The sequence below is a fragment of the Ranitomeya imitator genome, chromosome 5, assembly GCF_032444005.1.
Source record: "Ranitomeya imitator isolate aRanImi1 chromosome 5, aRanImi1.pri, whole genome shotgun sequence".
Taxonomy (NCBI): Eukaryota; Metazoa; Chordata; class Amphibia; order Anura; family Dendrobatidae; genus Ranitomeya; species Ranitomeya imitator.
The window spans coordinates 515,428,624-515,451,213 of record NC_091286.1 but is presented as its reverse complement, the minus strand read 5'-3'; the positions used below and the strand labels follow the sequence as shown (position 1 = coordinate 515,451,213).

The 22,590-nt window shown below is 40.9% G+C and overlaps 1 protein-coding gene across 2 annotated transcripts in view; it reads right to left on the bottom strand.

The window, feature by feature from the left end:
• P2RY14 (purinergic receptor P2Y14) overlaps positions 1-22,590 on the bottom strand; it is a 123,099-nt gene that overhangs the window by 16,285 nt on the left and 84,224 nt on the right. Inside the window, exon 2 of one of the 2 annotated variants that reach the window (XM_069727510.1) lies at positions 15,811-15,920. The exons of the other annotated variant lie outside the window; for it this stretch is intronic. The gene's annotated coding sequence lies outside the window, so the exon portion shown is untranslated. The remainder of the gene's footprint in view (positions 1-15,810; positions 15,921-22,590) is intronic. 2 annotated transcript variants of the gene reach the window in all.

The following is a 22,590-nucleotide window of genomic DNA, read 5'->3' as shown; positions in this document are numbered from 1 at the left end:
AGCCCTATCTTACGGGTGCATGCCTCCAGAAGCATGGGCTGGGCATAACACACTGATGATTACAATGTACTGGTCACTACAGCATGCTGGTCACTACAACGGCAGTTTGCGATTTTCACACAGCAGCATTCATTGCTGCTTGTTTCTAGAAAATACCCATGGAGTCAAAATCGTCACTACACCTGTAGAAAAATTCCACAAGGAGGGGCTTCTGCTATTCTAGCAATTAGGCTAGAGGCTCTGTATATGGAGCCTGCAAACTGTTCTATGTTAATGTTTTTTTTAATTCACATTCCAAAAATTCTTGTGACGCACCTGAAGGGTTAATAAACTCCTTGACTGTGGTTTTGAGCACCGTGATGGGTGCAGTTTTTAGAATGATGTCACTTTTGTGTATCTTCTATCATATAGACCCGTCAAAGGGACATCAAATGTGAGGTGGTCCCTAAAAAAATGGTTTTGTAAATTTTATTGTAAAAATGAGAAATCGCTAGTCAACTTTTAACCCTTATAACTTCCTAACAGAAAAAAATGTTGGTTCCAAAATTGTGCTCCTGTAAAGTAAACATGTGGGGAATGTTACTTATTCAGTATTTTGGGTGACATATCTCTGATTTAAGGGCATGAAAATTCATAGTTGGAAAATTGTGAAAGTTTCCAAATTTTCACTAACTTTCCATCTTTTTCACAAATAAAAGCAAATCATATCAAAGAAATGTTAAAACTATCATTAAGTACAACATGTTATGAAAAAAATCTCAGGATCACTAGGATCCGTTGAAGCGTTCCAGAGTTATTACCTCATAAAGTGACAGTTGTCAGAATTGTAAAAATTGGCCTTGACATTATTGTGCAAACCACTTTAGGGGTAAAGGGGTTAAAGAAAATGTGTCAGCAGGTTTTTGCTGTGTAATCTGAGGACAGCGTGAGGTAGGGATTAAAATACTGAATTCAGCGATATCTAACTTATCAGGCTATGCGCTGTTGTTTACCTGCAGTGAAGGTTTTATTACTAGGACATTATCATTGCTGTGACTAGCTGCCACGTGAGCACTGGTCCGACTCCTCCACTTCCTGTGATAAGCAGCTCACTGTCAGTAGACTATGTATATACAAAGTCTGGTGTGGATGGGGTTAGCTTTCTCAGCTCTGTTTCATGATACATCTAAGAACTCTGATTATGTCACAGCTGCTGCTCCCATTAAGTTATATATCAATGGAATCGGGGTCTCTTTTCCTACATAATATCAGATGAGGTAGAAAAAACCTTCTGACAGATTCCTTTTAACCCTTGCAGGATCTGTACAGCACATTTTCAACATTTATTTTATAGCTGTGATTTTCTTTAAATCTCTGTGATAATACCATGTATTTCCTTACATCAAACAGTAAGTGGTTACAGGGAAGGAAGTAAAAACTGAAACAGTTAAATTGGCTGCTTGGGAATTCGAAATTGTGTTCACTAGTCCCTCCTTGTACTAGTCTGTTTAGCAATGCGTTGGCAATCATTTAACCCCTTCCCATCTTCTGCTGTACATGTATACTGCAGAGGACAAGGAGCTCCAGCGAAGCTATTGACATATATTAGGTGGTAATTGAGCCGCCTCAGAAGCAAAGTCCAAGCTATCAGCAGCGACTGTCAGTAGATATGATACAATGTCTGCATTACACCAATGATCAGACAAGTGAAAATTGACATCTTATGGTGGGACTAATTAATCAACTAGGCCTAACCAATTTTTATTGATACAATAATATAAAACCACATATAAAATAGCAAAAATCGCCTCACAAACATGAGATTCAGACCAATTGGGAAATGCACAAAAACGGCTTGCTGGAAAGTTATAGGGGGATAAATAAAGTGCAAGTGCTAGCTAATCCCATGAGAAAAATAATCCTATGAGAAAATGTAAACGATGCCTGATATGTGCATACATCGAAGACACAGGGATAAATGCAGATGGGAGTAGGGATAAGGCACCCTGATACCGCTATTTCTTTGCCTGTGTGGATTGAATGGGTTGTTATCGACATCTGTTGAGAATTTCTTTTCAATAACAGCTTTAGAAATATATTTACTTAGAAACTTGGTGACGTTTTTAATACTTATTTTTACACGCTGTGAGTGTATGTATATATAGACAAAATACAGTTGGCAGGTGCCAGCCTGCAAGTTACAGCCAAGTAACCTAATAATATAAATAGAAAAAAAGCAGGCAGCATACTAGGAATATCAAAATAGGGAATACACTTTTAATTTGCCATGTCTCCAAAAAAAGTAACTTTTTGAAACCCCTAAAAATTTCTGGTTTAAGCAATTATCTTTATAGGTCATATGAATAATGAGAGAAAGTCCCCCTGTGTACTATGTAAGTGTCACATGGTCTGTCTGTTTATACACACCTCTAACCAAACAGCACCATGTAGACCTAAGAGAGCTCCAAACAAGTCAGGGACAAAGTTGATAATAACAAGTCAGGGTTGTGTTATAAAAAAAATCCCAGTATCTGATGATGCCTCAGAAGACCATCAAATCCATTATCATCAAATGGAAAGAACATAGTGCCACAACAAACCTGCCAAGAGAGTGCCACCCACCAGAACTCTCAGCCTGGGAAAGGAGGGCATTAATCAGAGAAGCAGCACAGAGACCAAAGGTAACCCTGAAGGAGCTGCAGAGTTCCCAAGTTGAGACTGGAGTATCTGTCCATATGGCCACAATAATCCGTGCACTCCATATAGCTGTGCCTTTATGGAAGAGTAGGCTGAAAAAACCTGTTACTTACATGCAAAAATTATAAGGCTCATTTTGAGTTCGCCAAAAGACATGTGGGAGACTACCCAAATATATGAAGGAAAGTGCTGTGGTCAGATGAGACCAAAATTGAACTTTTGAACCAACACAGCTCATCAACCCAAGAACACCATCCTCACAGTAAAACATGGTGATGGCAGCATCATGTTGTAAGGATGGTTTTCAGCAGCAGGAACAGGGAAAATGGTCCGAGTCGAGGGGACGGTGGATGGTGCAAAATACAGGAATATTCGGCAACAAAACCTGTTTCAGTCTGTCAGTGATTTGAGACTGGAACTGAGGCTCCGTTTCAAACATGACAATGACCCAAAGCATACTGCTAAAATAAATATGAACTGATGTAAATCTTAAAAAAAGACAGTGAAATACCAGGTTGTGATGTATCGAAATACGAAAAATGCTAAGGGGATAATTATTTTACAAAGCCAAAGTATATGTATATTATTTTTATCTTTGTTTCTATAATTTTTTTTCTTGTGCTCTAAAATATAAAATCTAATTAAAAAGTTTTTATATATTAAACTTGTAAACATTAGGGAGCAGTTGCTGACATTTGTCATGAAAATGTCAGCATGATCTGCTCATGTGTCTGACATCATTCCTCTTCTCCCTTTCTGAGTGGTTGTAAAAGGAGGAGGAAGGATAAGGTTTTGTATCACAGTGTGATTGGTGACTGCAATGTGACACTGAGATGTGGGCAATGTCATTCAGAACAGCTTGGCAATCAGCTAACTAAAAAAAAAGCTAACATTTTTTTGGGGTATATTTACAGCATTCATTGTATGATAAAAGTGACCTGTTGTCATGATTCTCCAGGTCAGTACGAATATGGTGATATCAAACTTGTATTTATTCATTGTTACAGAACCCCCAGCACCAATAATATGTTGTGCAGTATATATTATGTATAATAAGTTCCATGTGAAATGCATCAGTCCACAGGCTGCATTCCTGGGCAGAGGGGACAAGATATTCTCCTTCTGACCTCCCCCACCTTTGTAATTCCCACAGTAAATATCAGCAGGCTCCGGCCCCCTGCGGCTATTGTAATGTATGTCTGGCCTGACGCTTTTTCTATTGGCCTGCCCTGTGTATCTGTGTTATATATTCTGTGTCCTGTGACTAAAGTGTGTTCTTTTAGACTGGAAATACGTGGAGTAGCAGTCAGCTTTTGTATGCTCTCACTTAATCAAGGAATTCCAGCCAGCGTCCTTCATTCAGAATCCAGCAAAAGCAGAGTGGACCTCCTGAAATACGGGGGGTGCTGAAAGAGGTACTACAGCACAGTAGACCCCGTTACATTCATTTATTTACGTTACTGTTGAGAAAAAATTAAGTTAAAAAAAAAATAGTTTTTTTGACCCGTGTTTGTATTTTTCTATAGATGAATATGTGTTAGGGATTGATTTTGCGTAATGAGCTGATGTTTTTATTTATATAATTTTGGAAAATATGTGATGTTTTGATCACTTTTTATTACAAAAAAAAATAAAATTGGGAGCAATTTTGATTATTTTTCTGTTTATGGCATTTGCCATAAGGATTAATTAATTTTATATTTTATAGACTGGACATTTATGATTGCTGCAATTCCAAATGTTTTTTCAAATTAAATGTTTTTTTTTAATTGAATTTTTTTTATCTTATAACTGAGAAGGGGGCTGATTTGAATTTTATTTTTACACTTGGTATTTTTACTTTTTTTTCCCTTTCTTTTCCTATCTTATTTTTCCTTACTACTCAACCTTTGTACACTGACTGCACTTTGGCTCATTCCGATAAATGGATGTCTGCATGTTGGGTCTGCAATGCATGTGTGAAGAGATGAGTTTGTCACCGGTTATTGCATTTTATACACTGAAGTTTAATGTGCAGAACACTGTAGCAGCGACAAAGTCATTTCTTCTGATGTACTTTGCAAATGCAGCAGTAAAGCCTCATTCAGACACCCATGCCCCATCACCCATCATGGACATCTAAATAAGGCCAGAGTCACACAAGCGAGAAACACGTCTGAGTCTCGCATGTGAAAACCAAGCTCTGGCGCCGGCACTTGGAAGCGGAGCGTGCAGCTCCATGTGTTGCTATGCGGCCGCACGCTCCGCTCCCAAGTGCCGGCGCCAGAGCTTGCTTTTCCCATGCGAGACACGGACGTGTTTATCGCTTGTGTGACTCCGGCCTAAGGCTAGCTCCGTCAGTGTTTAGAGCTCAGTCTGGTTCAGAGCACAGCAGCGTGATGATTACAATATTGAACGCACAACACTTCGGGTGTGAGAATACATTGGCAGCCTGGTATTCTACTAGTAATTCCAGGCCACCGACTTATTACTTATTCTTACCATTGAAAGAAGTCACTATGATTCTTCCAGGGGTAAGAAGAGGTCTGTGGCCTGGAATTAGTTGTGCAATATCAGGCTGCCATGTTCTCGTCACTGCTGTCCTAGAGCCCGGACTTGTTGTCACCGCTGTAGTAATGGTAATGGGGAAATTGTAGCTCAGTGCACAACGCTGTGCTACGGTAAGGTAGCGCCTGACTCCAACTGCAGCAATGAACTGGGCAGCCATGAGTCCTGCATAGTTCACTACTGAGGCAGCCGCGAGAATAGCAGAAAGGATCAGGTGCCAACCCCAATCTCCTATGGTCTGGTGCATCTGTATTTGTGGTGTTTAAGTTTCGTTCTCTGACACTTAGGCCGGTTTCACACGTCAGTGGCTCCGGTACGTGAGGTGACAGTTTCCTCACGTACCGGAGACACTGACTCACGTAGACACATTGAAATCAATGTGTCTCTGCACATGTCAGCGTGTTTTCACGGACCGTGTGTCCGTGTGCAAAACACGGAGACATGTCAGTGTTCGTGGGATCGCACAGATTACACGGACACATTAAAGTCAATGGGTCCGTGTAAAACGCGTACCGCACACGGATGCAGTACGTTTGCCGTGCAGGAGACAGCGCTACAGTAAGTGCTGTCCCCCACACGTGGTGCTGAAGCCGCCATTCATATCTTGTTTTTTCGTGTTTAAAATAAAGATCCCTGGCACTGATGTGCCACATAAACGCACGGACACACGGACACGGATAATTCCGGTACCGATTTTTCCGGTACCGGAATTATCTGGACGTGTGAGACTGGCCTTACACACCAGCAAATAAAAATCACAGCGGCTGAAGAAAAAAAAAATAAAAAGAAAGGTTAATATAGTACCTTTATGTTGTTTTAAAAATAAATGTTTATGTAATTAATTATTAATTAAAAAAAGTGATATATTTTAAAACCAAAACCTGTCCCACAAAAAAAATAAGCCCTCATATTGCCATGTTCACAAAAAAATAAAAAAAAGTTATAAATCTTTGAAAAAAAAAAAGGAAAAACAAAAGTTTAAATATGAAAAATCACCTGATCATTAAATGTTTAAAGGGAATCTGTCAGCAAGTTTTTGCTATACAATCTGAGGAAAGAAGGAGATAAGGGCTGAAGCGCTGAATTCAATGATATGTCACTTTTTTTTGGCTGTGTTGTTGTCTACTTATAATTAAGGTTTTATCACTAGGGGATAATCACTGCTGGACTACAACAGCCCATGAGCCCTGGTCCGACCACACCCTCTCCTCTAATGAGCTGCTCACTGTCAATAGACAATTTACACAGATAGCTGTCATTTGGGCGAGGTTAGCTTTCTGAGCACTGCTACATCTAAAAACTGCTTGTGTCAGAATTGCTGCACCCAGTAAACTGAGTGATACATAGTTGGAATCCGGGCTATATTATGAAACTCTCAGAATAAATAGCAAAAAGCTGCTGACAGATAATAATCTGGACACTATTTATTAGACATTAAAGAGGCATCCTTGAGATTTTTACTCAGCGCATTAATTCCTGCTTGTCACCATAGATGAATTCCATGCATTAGCAAAATGGAGTCGCTTTATGGGAGTTTCTGCTCTTCCGGCACTCCTGGGACTCTGAAAATGGCACCCACAAACCACTCCAGAAAAATCTGTGCCCTAAAAGCTAAATGGCAGGCCTCTTCTGGGTGACGCCCAGTAGTGTACAGTACGACCATAAATATGGCATTAACATACATGGGGAGAAATAGGACAATACATTCTGGAATACTTTTTTTTTATTAGCCGTGGTAAAAATGAAACATTTTTTACACTAAATTTACTTATTGTTGTAACAAATGTAATTTATCATACAACCCAATGGTAAAGAATTCAGTACAACAACTGTGGGGTAAACAATTTCTAAGTTTTGGACAAATACTGAATATTCATTGGTCCGTGTTCTATCCGTGATTTTTATGGCTAGATCATAAACCTAGTAATGTCTATGGAGGTATTCACATGTTAATTTTTTTTTGCGGACTGTGCATCCATGCAAAAATAATGAAAACACGTCCATTTTATACCAGTATTACAGATGAACATTACCTAAAAAAGTCTATAAGTCCGTGAATATCAATGACAGGACATAGATATGATCAGTGTGCAGTCCGTGTACTGTCCACCTTCAACATTGCAAAGGATAGGAGAAGCTTTGTAATTGATTAATTTATCCATATGTGAAAATTACTGATGAAACTCTGATACAAAAACTGACGCAACAACCAAATAATGAAACTCGGATAAAAAACAATGACAACACTTGTAACAATTGTGTGCGTATGTGTGCAAACACAGACATCTGAATGAGGCCTCAGGTGGCAAGAGGTTAATGATACACATGTCAATGTGAGCCAAGTGATGTGTTGTCCAGAAAGGGAAACTGTCAGCAGGTTTTTGTTAACCCATCGGGAAGCAGTATAATGTAGGACAAAAGACCCCGAATCCAACAATGTATCACTTAGTTTACTGGCTGCAGCAGTTCTGACACAATCAAAGCTTTTAGATTTAGCAGTACAGCAGAGCTGAGGAAGCTAACTCCGCCCACACCAGGCTCTCAATGTACAATGTCTATAGACAGTGAGCTGCTTATCAAAGGAGGGGGGTGGAGTTGGACTTGGGCTTACACATTGCTCTAGTTCAGCAATGCTAAGTTCCTGGTGCTAAAGCAATCATTACAAGTAATCAAAACCTCAGAGCTTAATAAGAGAGGCACCAAATCTGTGTTTTAAACCCTATAGCATGCTGTCTTCAATTACAGCAAAAACCTTCTGACAGTCTCCTTTTAACAAGGTCACGACATTATGCAGTTAAGTAAATAAAGGATTTATTAAACCTGTGGTCGTATGAGGACACCTGCAAGTTTACCCCAGCTGACCCAGGAAACAACTCCATATGGGAACATATTCAATGCAGGAAAGAAAAGCTGGAGTCTAAAGTGCTTCACATATGAACAACATTTTATTAGTACACACGAGAAAAATGACATAAGAGGGACACAGGAGGTTCTTTTCCTGGACTGACTTCTTTTTTGGTGCTATTTATAGATTTGTTCTGTCTGACCATTATAATAATACTTAGTTATCATATTTATGGAGATTTGTCCACCTCATGTTGGGGACTGATGTTTAAAATGTCTTCAAGAGTGTGAGATTGTCAGCAAGCACATACTATCTCCTTCTTTATAAGGACTTGTGCACTGCCTTTGGCTACTATGCTAATGGAGCGCCCGCCAGGGCCTAGGGGATACTTGGTACCGGGCCCGGTGGTCGTTAAAGGGGTAGTCAAGGTGGCAGCGACCCGGGCCGTGGCCTTGGACATCCAAGTTAAGGTCTTTAAAGGGGTTGGTTTGAATAAAGAAATAAAGAGTGTTCGTGACGCCACCTGTGGTATTCGGTCAGGGATGACCGACACTGTTTAAAGGAGTCCACTGGGGATGATGTTATTGCAGCAATGATGGTGTGGCTTCCCACAGGTGAAGCTTAATCCCCATGACTCCCGGTGTAGTAGGCAAAGATGGTAAATGGTGTGGTGCCAGAAAGAATTAGAGGACTCACGGTTGCAGTCTCTTTACCTTTTACTAATAGTAAGCAGCCACAGTCCAGGGGTACCAGTAACGTATGATGGTAAGGTGTGGCCAGCCTGGAAGCGATTTGGAGTCCCCTTAGCAGGTGGGGTTGGAAGCCTTCCTTACTGCGCTGTAGTGTGCGTTCCTGTCTGCCTGAGGCTTCACACAAGGCCCTCTCTCTCTGTCCTATATATAGGACATTACCCGCATGGCAGGCAACTCGAGCCTTTATACAGGTGTCTTTATTTGTGGCGACTCCGGGCTCAATGTGTTGCTGTGCCTTCTGGTGTAGAGGTGGACAGGTGACTTGAAATCTCCTGCCCTCCGGTTTCTGCTGTGGGGCATACAGTCCCACACAGCCTCGGACTCCCGGTGTCCGGTTCCTGCGCTGCAGCGTGGAGGGAGCCCAGTCACTTCTCCCCTCCAGCTCCTCACTTCTCCTGTGCTTCTTTTCCCCTCACAGTTTCCTACAGACTGCTCTGTCTCTCTCATCTCCTTCCAGGAGCTGCAGAACCTCGTGTCTGCATGGCCCCAGCTTTTCTCTCACTCTCCTCTCTCACAGACTGAGCTCCTAACTCCTCCTCCAGCCAGAACATAAAGGGAAACCACCCACAAACTGGATCAGAACTCCCCCTTCTGGCCTGCAGTCAGAACAGTGTTGTGTGTACTTGTTACCTATTAAAGGGATCCTTGTTGCTTCCAGGCATGGCATCACCCTCCCCAAAAGGAAGGCAACACCACTCTAACAACCGGCTTCCTGGGGTGTTACACTAAGATGATTATTGTTATTATGTCCGTCCTTTTCATGAGATTTTATTACACCAGATAGATTTTTGTCAGTCCCTATTTTTTGCTGTGACCATTATTTATACGCAGTTCTTATGTCAATTTTTTCTACTTGTAATTGTGTGTACTAATAAAATGTTTTTTTTTTCATGTGTTGAGCACGTTAGACTCCAGCTTTTTTCTCCTGTATTGAATAAGTAAATAAAGGAGAAGTGGAAAATTAACACTTTTTTATTCTTCAAATTTATCTTTATATTTGCTTATACTTACCAATATTTTAAAGAGCTAGACCAGAATAGGACCACACGAGACTTTCTCTAAAATTTCTGGGAATAGCCCCCACAATGGTCAGTTTTGGATGGAGTTTGTAATTGGCACTGGTCACTGGATTGTTTCTGGAAAACTAGCACCTATAATGTAAAGTCTCATTCAGATGTCAGTTTTTTTCCGTATGAGAAAAACGACCTGAGTTTTGTCATTGAATTTCATCACAGTGAGGTCAGTTTTTCACTGGTGAGAAAAATATGTTTCTCCATCTTCTCCCATCTATTAGTGAAAAACAGACTTTTATTGCCAACAAAAAATCAGACATGTGACCAACCCTATAGACTGTTATAGGTATGAGTGCTATCCGTGAAAAAAACAGTTAGCACTCTTATCGTAAAAAAGTGATGAGATCTAAGAGAAACTGTCATGAAAACATTGTTCCTATAGAAGTTGATGTTCTTTTGTTCTACCGTTTTTTCAAGTGACCTTTAACCTCTTCATGACCCAGCCTATTTTGACCTTAATGACCTGGCCATTTTTTGCAATTCTTACCAGTGTCCCTTTATGAGGTAATAACTCAGGAACGCTTCAACGGATCCTAGCGGTTCTGAGATTTTTTTTGTTACATATTGGGCATCATGTTATTGTTAAGTTTAGGGCGATTATTTTTCTGTTTATTTGTGAAAAAAAAAGGAAATTTGGTGAAAATTTTGAAAATTTCGTAATTTTCAAATTTTGAATTTTTATTCTGTTAAACCAGACAGTTATGTGACACAAAATAGTTAATAAATAACATTAGCCAGATGTCTACTTTACATCAGCACAATTTTGGAAACAATTTTTTTTTTTTTGCTAGGAAGTTATAAGGGTTAAAATTTGAGCAGCGATTTCTCATTTTTACAACAAAATTTCCAAAAACATTTTTTTTAGGGACCACATCACATTTGAAGTCAGTTTCAGGGGTCTATATGGCTGAAAATACCCAAAAGAGACACCATTATAAAAACTGCACCCCTCAAGGTGCTCAAAACCACATTCAAGAAGTTTATTAACCCTTCAGGTGCTTCACAGCAGCAGAAGCAACATGGAAGGAATAAATGAACATTTAACTTTTTAGTTACAAAAAGGATCTTTTAGCAACAATTTTTTTTATTTTCCCAAGGGTATAAGGAGAAACTGAAACCGTAAAGTTATTGTACAATTTGTCCGGAGTACACCGATACCCCATATGTGGAGGGAACCACTGTTTGGGCGCACGACAGGGCTCGGAAGGGAAAGAGCGCCATTTGACTTTTTGAATGAAAAATTGGCTCCAATCTTTAGTGGACACGATGTCGCGTTTGGAGAGCCCCTGTGTGCCTAAAGATTGGAGCTCCCCCTCAAGCGACCCCATTTTGGAAACTAGACCCCCACAATGAACTTATCTAGATGCATAGTAAGCACTTTGAACCCCTAGGTGCTTCACAAATTGATCCGTAAAAATGAAAAAATACTTTTTTTCACAAAAAATTTCTTTTAGCCTCAATTTTTTCATGTTCACATGGACAACAGGATAAAATGGATCCCAAAATTTGTTGGGCAATTTCTCCTGAGTACACCGATACCTCACATGGGGGGGTAAACCACTGTTTGGGCAGACGGCAGGGCTCGGAAGGGAAGGAGCGCCATTTGACTTTTTGAATGAAAAATTTGCTCCAATCGTTAGCAGACACCATGTCACATTTGGAGAGCCCCTGTGTGCCTAAACATTGGAGCTCCCCCACAAGTGACCCTATTTTGGAAACTAGACCTCCCAAGGAACTAATCTAGATGTGTGATGAGCACTTTGAACCCCCAAGTGCTTCACAGAAGTTTATAACGCAGAGCCATGAAAATACAAATTCATTTTTTCCTCAAAAATTATTTTTTAGCAAGCAATTTTTATTTTTACAAGGGTAAAAGGAGAAATTGCACCCCAAAAGTTGTTGTCCAGTTTGTCCTGAGTACGCTGATACCCCATATATGGGGGGAACCACTGTTTGGGCACACGTCAGGGCTCAGAAGGGAAGTAGTGACGTTTTGGAATGCAGACTTTGATGGAATGGTCTGCGGGCGTCACATTGCGTTTGCAGAGCCCCTGATGTACCTAAACAGTAGAAACCTCCCACAAGTGACCCCATTTTGGAAACTAGACCCCCCAAGGAACTTATCTAGATGTGTGGTGAGCACTTTGAACCCCCAATTGCTTCATAGAATTTTATAACGTAGAACCGTGAATATAAAAAAATCATTTTTTTCCCACAAAAATAATTTATTAGCCTCCATTTTTATATTTTCCCAAGGGTAACAAGAGAAATTAGACCCCCAAAGTTGTTGGGCATTTTTTCCTGAGTACGCATATGCCCTATATGTTTGGGTAAACCACTGTTGGGCGCACGGGGCTTGGAAGGAAGGGAGCACCATTTGACTTTTTGAACTCAAGATTGTCTGGAGTCAATGGTGGCTCCATTTCATGTTTGGAGACCCCTGATGTGCCTAAACAGTGGAAACCCCCTCAATTCTAACTCCAACACTAACCCCAACACACCCCTATCCCTAATCCCAACTCTAGACATAACCCTAATCGCAACCCTAACCCCAACACACCCCTAACCACAATCCTAACCCCAACACACCCCTAACCCTAATCTTAACCCTATTTCCAACCCTAACCCTAATTCCAACACTAACTCTAATTCCAACCCTAACCCAAAGGCTATGTGCCCACATTGCAGATTCGTGTGAGGATTTTTCCACACTGCTTTTGGAAAATCCGCAGGTAAAAGGCACTGCATTTTACCAGTGGATTTACCATGGATTTCCAGTGTTTTTTTGTGCCGATTTCACATGCGGATTCCTATTGAGGAACAGGTGTAAAATGCTGCGGAATCCACACAAAGAATTGACATGCTGCAGAAAATGCAATGCAGTATTTCCGCGCGCTATTTTCTGCACCATGGGCACAGCAGATTTGGCAGCCAAATCCACACCGTGTGCACATAGCCTAATTCTAACCCTAACCCTAATTCTAACCCTAACCCTCATTGTAACCCTCACCCTAATTGCAACCCTAACCCTAATTGCAACCCTAACCCTAATTGCAACCCTAACCCTAGTTCTAACCCTAACCCTTACCCTAGTGGAAAAATAAAAGTAAATATATTTTCTTTATTTTATTATTGTCCCTACCTATGGGGGTGAAAAAGGGAGGGGTTTATTTACTATTTTTTATTTTGATCACTGTGATAGGTTCTATCACAGTGATCAAAATGTATCTGGAATGAATCTGCCTGCCAGCAGATTCGGCGGGCGCACTGCGCATGCGCCCGCCATTTTGGAAGATGGTGGCGCCCATGGAGAAGACGGACGGACATCGGGAGGGACACCGAAGCTCGGTAAGTATGGGGGAGTGGGATCGGAGCACGGGGGTGGGAGCGGAGCATGGAGGGAGCAGATGGGAGGACGGAGGGGAGCCCAGGACAGTAGAGGACAGGATGGAGGGGAGGAGATCGGTGGCAGTGGTGGGGGCAGATCATGGTCTCCAGCCATGGCCGATCATATTGCAGCATCGGCCATGGCTGGATTGTAATATTTCACCAATTTTCATTGGTGAAATATTACGATTGCTCTGATTGAAAGTGAAAGTGGAACAGTCACTTTCAAGAGTCAATCAGAGCTTTCTTAGCCATGGGGGGGCGAAGCCACCCCCCTGGGCTGAAGTACCACTCCCCCTGTCCCTACAGGTCAGGTGAAATAACAGTTAACCCTTTCATCCGACCTGCAGGAACGCGATCATTCTGTGACGCAGCATATGCTTCACAGGTCGGAATGGCACCGACTTTCATGACGCATACGCTGTGTCACAGGGCGGGAAGGGGTTAAAAAGGACCTGTCACCAAGTCAAAAGTGACCAGTTTTTACTCTTATTTTATTCCCATAGCACCCAAGAGTTTGTGTTTTTTTTAAATCTGCTATATGGTTCTAGAGATGTGGGCCCTTTTTTATTTTGTGCTAATTTTTGTGGTCAGGAGGCAGTGTCTTTAGGTTACTCTGTAAAATTCATCTGTGATGTACTCACCCTTGATAGAGAAAATAACGCACTTAAAAAAAGGCTCTAGAACCGTATGGTGATTTTTAAAAAAATATTGAGAGCATACTCAGGAGGGAATAATATAAGAGCAAAAACTGACCTCTTTTGACCTGGTGACTGGATCTCCTTAAGTCATTAATTTAAAGTACGGTAATCTTCCTAACAGAACTATAGACAATGAACGAAGCAGAGTTTGAGCATGCTCACTTCTGCTCCATTCAAAATGGCGATATGTAAAGCCCTGTTCTCTTGGTTCAGTACCCCCATTCTCGGGATTGTTGATGATTAGTAGCGGTGAGCGAGTGTGCTCGTTACTCGAGTTTTCCGAGCATGCTCAGGTGTTCTTCGAGTATTTTGCGCATGCTCGTAGATTATGTTTTTGTCTCTGCAGCTACATAATTTGCGGCTGCCAGACAGCCAGAATACATTTGGGGATTCCCTAACAACAGGCAATTCTTACATGTATTCAGGCTGTCTAGCAGATGCAAATCATGCAGCTGCGGAGACAAAAACATATAATCTAGCAAGCCCAAAATAGTCAGAGAACACCCGAGCATGCTTGGAAAACTCGAGTAACGAGCACACTTGCTCATCACTATTGATTTCTGAGCATGCTTGGATGTTCTCTGAGTATTTTTGGCATGTTCGGAGATTATGTTTGAGTCGCTGCAGCTGCATGATTTGTGGCTGCTAGACAATCAGGCAATCCCCACATGTATTTAGGCTGTCCAGCAGCTGCAAATAATGCCGCTGCCTCGGCTCAAACATAATCTCCGAGCACGCCCAAAATACTCAGAGAACACCCGAGCATGCTCGAAAATGTTGAGTAACGAGCACACTCGCTCATCACTATTGATGATCCTAGCAGTTGGACCACCAGTAAGAGTAAGTTATCCCTGTCTTATAAATAGAGGATAATTTGCAATTCTTGTGGTAACTCTTTAACTATGGTTATATAATTTACTGACAAATTCACTTTAATGATTTGCACACAAAAATTTTTGTAAATGGTTTATTATCTGGAGAATTTGGAAGTACTCTATAATCTTTTTCATTGCATTGTAGAAATAATATGCTGTATGCAGAATCACTAGTTTTTTTTATGGGATATACCTTCATACAGCTCTCCCTCGTCTTCTGCTTGTAAGAGCTAATAGGGAGAAACCAATCCCAAGCAGAAGGCAGGGGAGACTGGCTAAAGCTGCATCACCTAGAATACACTAAAACTCTTTTTGTATGAAGTTGCATCACACCGAATTCACTGAGACTCCGCAGTGGGGGTTAGAGGACAGCATTGCTATGTCACTGGTTTATCACTGGCTGCCACTATGCAGGACTCAAAGCTGAACAAGTTTGGTGTAATGAGCCGCTGTCCCCACTGCAAATCCATAGGCATCATGGTAAATGTAGTCTGGAATAGGGTAATCATATCACAGATAAATAAGGAATCAGCATGCCAGACAGGCCAGAAATAGCACTTTAACTGAATTCGATAAAAATAAGGCACATTCAAGAATCTCTTTACAGGCAAAAAAGTGCTGCTTTAACAATATGCACTATAGAGGTTTATATTCCCAATGACAAGTTGGTGTTTTTCACCTGTAGAAGTTACCTGGATATTGAGCAAACGTACCAATTCTTCACCTGAGAGCAATGATGGATATGCTTGAGTTCTTTGACGCCTTTGTAAGCCTGTTATTTTGGAAATATAACCTCACTGTACACAAAATAACTGACATGATTCAGTGCTATGATAAAAAATAAGATAATGCATATTAGGGCACCATACAGGATGCCAGCTGTCGTATGCAGTCACCTGTCAGCCTGCGCCATCAACGTGCCCTGCATGGAGCAATAGCAAAGCTACAACTAACCTGAATCCTCTGAGCCACAGCTGAGCAAGAGATGCATCAAGCTCCTTGTCTTCTCTCTGACTTAGTGATATTCAGGAAGACGTCTTCAAAACACTGTAACCATTATTAAGCTGTGTAATTAAAAAAGAGTGTTTTAGTAACGTCTGCCAACTAGCTGCTTAAATGTCAACTACTACAGATGTGCAGAAGGGGTTAGAAACAGGGAGCGGATTGGGAAAGGTTTTATAGAATAAGGAAATGTCCAACTGTTCAACCCACAAGTCTATAAAAAACAGAATGAAGAATTTCTTTCCCATGTCTGCTCTTGACCTTTACACTACTGCAGAATTAACTTCCTAGCTAAACGCAGAACACATTGGGGGATACAGTCCCTCCTAGCTATTGGTGGATCTGATATAGCACCCGTTACATCCTATCATCAGTCTGCAATGCTGTGCCTCTTCACATGAGAAAATAGGATTTTTTACACCAAGTGAACAGGGCTGCCAACTTGACCTTTCATTTTTCCTGGACGGCTTATAAAAGAATCACAGACAGACAAGATTTTTTTTATAGACACTTTGGAAAACCGTAATAAGTCTTTAAGATAAGTGATCCATGTCTACAGCCCAGAATTCTGACGTGAGACATCAACTGCGCTCACTGTAACCTGACAAATTATAAATGACAGTAAAAATATGGGTAGAAGTTTCTTCAGCTTCAAAAGAATTACGGACGCCTTACATTGTTTATGGACAGAACAGAAAACTGCGTTATTTTAATGGACTGTCCAGAAATTACTGGACGGTTGGCAATCCTGCAAGTGAAATGGAAGCAGCTTTCATGAGCAGATCACTTGGTGGACTTGATTATATATGGTAATGCTTTAATGAATGCATATGAAAGGGGTTGCTTGAGTCTTGCATATTGAAGAGAGTCTGTCATCTCCAAGACTCGATATAAGCTGCAAATACAGTCGTATAAGGGTTAAGCCCCTATAAAAATCTTCCCTTTAGTTTAGTTTTTACCTGCCTTACAGAAGAAGATTTAATTTCTTATGTAAGTGGGGGGCTTCATTGTGCCTTGATGTGGCCCAGGGCTCAGGTCACCGTTCCCGCTCAGTCACTATGCCGCAAACCTCCCATTATGTTGATTGATAGTACCTATGTGTCCAGAGTGAGCACTCCCTGAATGTAATTCCCTCCCCTGCAGGAGCTCGGATTTTCCACATCTTTCTTCTATCCGCATTGACACTTGATAAGCTTTAAAGGGCCACTGTCACCCCCCTCCAGCCGTTATAAACTACAAGAACCACCTTGTGCAGCAGTAATGCTGCATTCTAACAAGGTGGCTCTTTTAGTTTTTGTTTCTGTTATTCCCACAATAAATGTATTTATAATTCTGCTGAAATACCTATCTTTGTCCATGGAGGCGGGACTGAAGCCTCCTCTTAGAAGCGCCCAACTGCCGTCAGTCATCTCTTGTGTAGATTTTCGCCGCCCCCTCAGCGCTGTTATTGTGTGAATTCCGGCGCCTGCGCTCTGCTCTTCTGCCTTGCGCAGGCGCATTTTGTCACAAAAAATTTACTTCAGCTCCAATTTGTTTTATTTTACCGAGGGTAACAGGAGAAATTGGACCCAAAAGTTGGTGTCCAACTTGTACTGAGTACGCTGATACCCCATATGTGGGGGTAAACCACTGGGCGCATGGCAGAGCTCGGAAGAGAAGGAGCGCCATTTGACTTTTCAATGCAAAATTGACTGGAATTGAGATGGGATGCCATGTTGTGTTTGGAGAGCCCCTAATGTGCCTAAACATTGAAACCCCCCACAAGTGACACCATTTTGGAAAGTAGATCCCCTAAGGAACTTATCTAGATGTGTGGTGATCACTTTGGCCTACCAAGTGCTTCACAGAAGTTTATAATGTAGAGCCGTAAAAATAAAAAATCATATTTTTTCACAAAAATGATCTATTTGCCCCCATTTTTTATTTTCCCAAGGGTAACAGAAGAAACTGGACCTCAAAAGTTGTTGTACAATTTGTCCTGAGTACGCTGATACCCCATATGTGGGGGTAAACCACTGTTTGGGCGCATGGCAAAGCTCGGAAGGGAAGGAGTGTGCGATTTGACTTTTCATTGCAAAATTGACTGGAATTGAGATGGGACGCCATGTCGTGCTTGGAGAGCCCCTGATGTGCCTAAACATTGAAACCCCCCACATGTGACACCATTTTGGAAAGAAGACCCCCTAAGGAGCTTATTTAGATGTGTTGTGAAAACTTTGAACCTCCAAGTGTTTCACTACAGTTTATAACGCAGAGCTGTGAAAATGAAAAAAAATTTTTACACAAAAATTATTTTTTAGCCCCCAGTTTTGTATTTTCCCAAGGGTAACAGGAGAAATTGGACCCCAAAAGTTGTTGTACAATTTGTCCTGAGTACACTAACACCCCATATGTGGAGGGAACCACCGTTTGGGCACATGGCAGAGCTCGGAAGGAAAGGCATGATGTTTGGAATGCAGACTAAGATGGATTAGTCTGCAGGCGTCACGTGATGTACCTAAACAGTAGAAACTCCCCACAAGTGACCCCATATTGGAAACTAGACCCCCCAAGGAACATATCTAAATGTGTTGTTAAAACTTTGAACCCCCAAGTGTTTCACTACAGTTTATAATGCATAGCCGTAAAAATAAAAAATAATTTCTTTTTTTTTCCACAAAAATTCTTTTTTAGCCCCCGGTTTTGTATTTTCCCAAGGGTAACAGGAGAAATTGGACCTCAAAAGTTGCTGTCCAATTTGTCCAGAGTACGCTGATACCCCATATGTTGGGGTAAACCACTGTTTGGGCACACGGGAGAGCTCGGAAGGGAAGGAGCACCTTTTTACTTTTTCAATGCAGAATTAGCTGGAATTGAGATCGGATGCCATGTCGCGTTTGGAGAGCCCCTGATGTGCCTAAACAGTGGAAACCCCCCAATTGAAACCCTAACCCAAACACACCCCTAACCCTAATCCCAACCATAACCCTAACCAAACCCCTAACTCTAATCCCAACCCTAATCCCAACTGTAAATGTAATCCAAACCCTAACTTTAGCCCCAACCCTAGCCCTAACTTTAGCCCCACCCTAACCCTAACTTTAGCCCCAACTCGAACCCTAACTTTAGCCCTAACCCCAACCCTAACCCCAACCCTAATTTTAGCACCAACCCTAACCCTAACTTTAGCCCCAACCCTAACCCTAACTTAAGCCCCAACCCTAACTTTAGCCCCAACCCTAACCCTAATTGGAAAATGGAGATAAATATTTTTTTTAAATGTTTTTATTTTTCCCTAACTAAGGGGGTGTTGAAGGGGGTTTTTATTCACTTTTATAGTGGTTTTTTTTTGCTGGATTTTTGATTGGCAGCCGTCACACACTAAAAGACGATTTTTATTGCAAAAAATAGTTTTTGCATCTCCACATTTTGAGAGCTATAATTTTTCCATATTTTGGTTCACAGAGTCATATGAGGTCTTGTTTTTTGCGGGACAAGTTGACATTTTTATTGGTACCATTTTCGGGCACGTGACATTTTTTGATCGCTTTTTATTCCGATTTTTGTGAGGTAGAATGAACAAAAACTAGCCATTCATGAATTTCTTTTGAGGGGCGGTTATACCGTTCCACGTTTGGTAAAATTAATAAAGCAGTTTTATTCTTCGGGTCAGTACGATTACAGCGATACCTCATTTATATCATTTTTTATGTTTTGGCGCTTTTATACGATAAAAACTATTTTATAGAAAAAATAATTGTTTTTGCATCACTTTATTCTGAGGACTATAAGGGTCCACCTTCAGGATGGCCGGCGGTTTGACGGAGCGGCGAACTAGCTCCGCCAAAAGCTCCACCCCCTTGTGGGGATGCGATGATGCCAAATGTGTTCATTGCACACATCCGGAATCATTGCACCCCACACATAGGGCCCTGTGTTTTACCTTGCGGCGGCGCAGCGGCGCCGCAAGGTATACGGACATGCTGCGATCTTAAAAGACGCGCCGCATGTCCAGTGTCGCAGGGCCGCCGGATGCGTGTTACCACGCATTGTGGAGACGGGATTTCATTAAATCCCCTCCACCATGCTGTAACATCTGCATCTCTATGCAGCGTCAAACACGCAGCGTTTCCTGAACGTGGACACACAGCCTAACTTTTTTATTTTTTCGTTGATGATGTTGTGTGGTGGCGCGTTTTTTGCGGGACTAGATGACGTTTTCAGTGGTACCATGGTTATTTATATCCGTATTTTGGTGGTATGATAATAAAGCGTCATTTTTTGCTTGTTTATCTTTTTTTACGGTGTTCACTGAAGGGGTTAACTAGTGGGACAGTTTTATAGGTCGGGTCGTTACGGTCGCGGCGATACTAAATATGTGTACTTTTATTGCTTTTTTTATTAAATAAAGAAATGTATTTATTGGAACAATATATATATTTTTTCTTTATTTAGGAGTTTTTTTAATTTTTTTTTTACACATGTAAATATTTGTTTTACTTTTTTACTTTGCCCAAGGGGGGACATCACAGTAAAGTGACAGATCACTTTTACTGTTATTCCAGCCAATTCTACATTGAAAAAGTAAAACGGCACTCCTTCTCTTCCAAGCTCTGCGGTGTGCCCAAACAGTGGTTTACCCCCACATATTGGGTATCGACGTACTCAGGAGAAATTGTACAACAACTTTTGTGGTCTAATTTCTCCTGTTACCCTTGTGAAAATAAAAATTTTGGGGCAAAAAGATCATTTTTGTAGAAAAAATGTGATTTTTAATTTCACGGCACTTTGTTATAAACTTCTGTGAGGCACTTGGGGGTTCAAAGTGCTCATTATACATCTAGATAAGTTCCTTAAGGGGTCTAGTTTCCAAAATGTTGTCACTTGTGGGGGGTTTCCAATGTTTAGGCACATCAGGGGCTCTCCAAACGCGACATGGCGTCCGATCTCAATTCCAGGCAATTTTACATTGAAAAAGTAAAACGGCGCTCCTTCACTTCCAAGCTCTGTCATGCGCCCAAACAGTGGTTTACCCCCACATATGGGGTATCAGCGTATTCAGGAGAAATTGCACAACAAAATTTAGGGTTACATTTCTGTTTTTACACTTGTGAAAATAAAAAAAAGGTTCTGAATTAAAATGTTTGCAAAAAAAGTTAAATGTTCATTTTTTCCTTCCACATTGTTTCAGTTCCTGTGAAGCACGTAAAGGGTTAATAAACTTCTTGAATGTGGTTTTGAGAACCTTGAGGGGTGCAGTTTTAAGAATGGTGTCACACTTGGTTATTTTCTATCATATAGACCCCTCAAAATGACTTCAAATGAGATGTGATCCCTGAAAAAAAATGGTGTTGTAAAAATGAGAAATTGCTGGTCAACTTTTAAACCTTATAACTCCCTAGCAAAAAAAAAAATTGTTACCAAAATTTTGCTGATGTAAAGGAGACATGTGGGAAATGTTATTTATTAACTATTTTTCATTACATATCTCTCTGATTTAACCCCTTCATGACCCAGCCTATTTTGACCTTAAAGACCTTGCCGTTTTTTGCAATTCTGACCAGTGTCCCTTTATGAGGTAATAACTCAGGAACGCTTCAACGGTTCCTAGCGGTTCTGAGATTGTTTTTTCGTGACATATTGGGCTTCATGTTAGTGGTAAATTTAGGTCAATAAATTATGCGTTTATTTGTGATAAAAACGGAAATTTGGCGAAAATTTTGAAAATTTCGCAATTTTCACATTTTTAATTTTTATTCTGTTAAACCAGAGAGATATGTGACACAAAATAGTTAATAAATAACATTTCCCACATGTTTACTTTACATCAGCACAATTTTGGAAACAAAATTTTTTTTTGTTAGGAAGTTATAAGGGTTAAAATTTGACCAGCGATTTCTCATTTTTACAATGAAATTTACAAAACCATTTTTTTTAGGGACCACCTCACATTTAAAGTCAGTTTGAGGGGTCTATATGGCTGAAAATACCCAAAAGTGACACCATTCTAAAAACTGCACCCCTCAAGGTACTCAAAACCACATTCAAGAAGTTTATTAACCCTTCAGGTGCTTCACAGCAGCAGAAGCAACATGGAAGGAAAAAATGAACATTTAACTTTTTAGTCACAAAAATTATCTTTTAGCAACAATTTTTTTATTTTCCCAATGGTGAAAGGAGAAACTGAACCACGAAAGTTGTTGTCCAATTTGTCCTGAGTACGCTGATGCCTCATATGTGGGGGTAAACCACTGTTTGGGCACACGCAGGGCTTGGAAGGGAAGGAGCGCCATTTGACTTTTTGAATCAAAAATTGGCTCCACTCTTTAGCGGACACCATGTCACGTTTGGAGAGCCCCCGTGTGCCTAAAAATTGGAGCTCCCCCACAAGTGACCCCATTTTAGAAACAAGACGCCCCAAGGAACTTATCTAGATGCATAGTGAGCACTTTGAACCCCCAGGTGCTTCACAAATTGATCCGTAAAAATGAAAAAGTACTTTTTTTTCACAAAAAAATTCTTTTAGCCTCAATTTTTTCATTTTCACATGGGCAACAGGATAAAATGGATCCTAAAATGTGTTGGGGAATTTCTCCTGAGTACACCAATACCTCACATGTGGGGGTAAACCACTGTTTGGGCACATGGTAAGGCTCGGAAGGGAAGGAGCGCCATTTGACTTTTTGAATGAAAAATTATTTCCATCGTTAGCGGACACCATGTCGCGTTTGGATAGCTCCTGTGTGCCTAAAC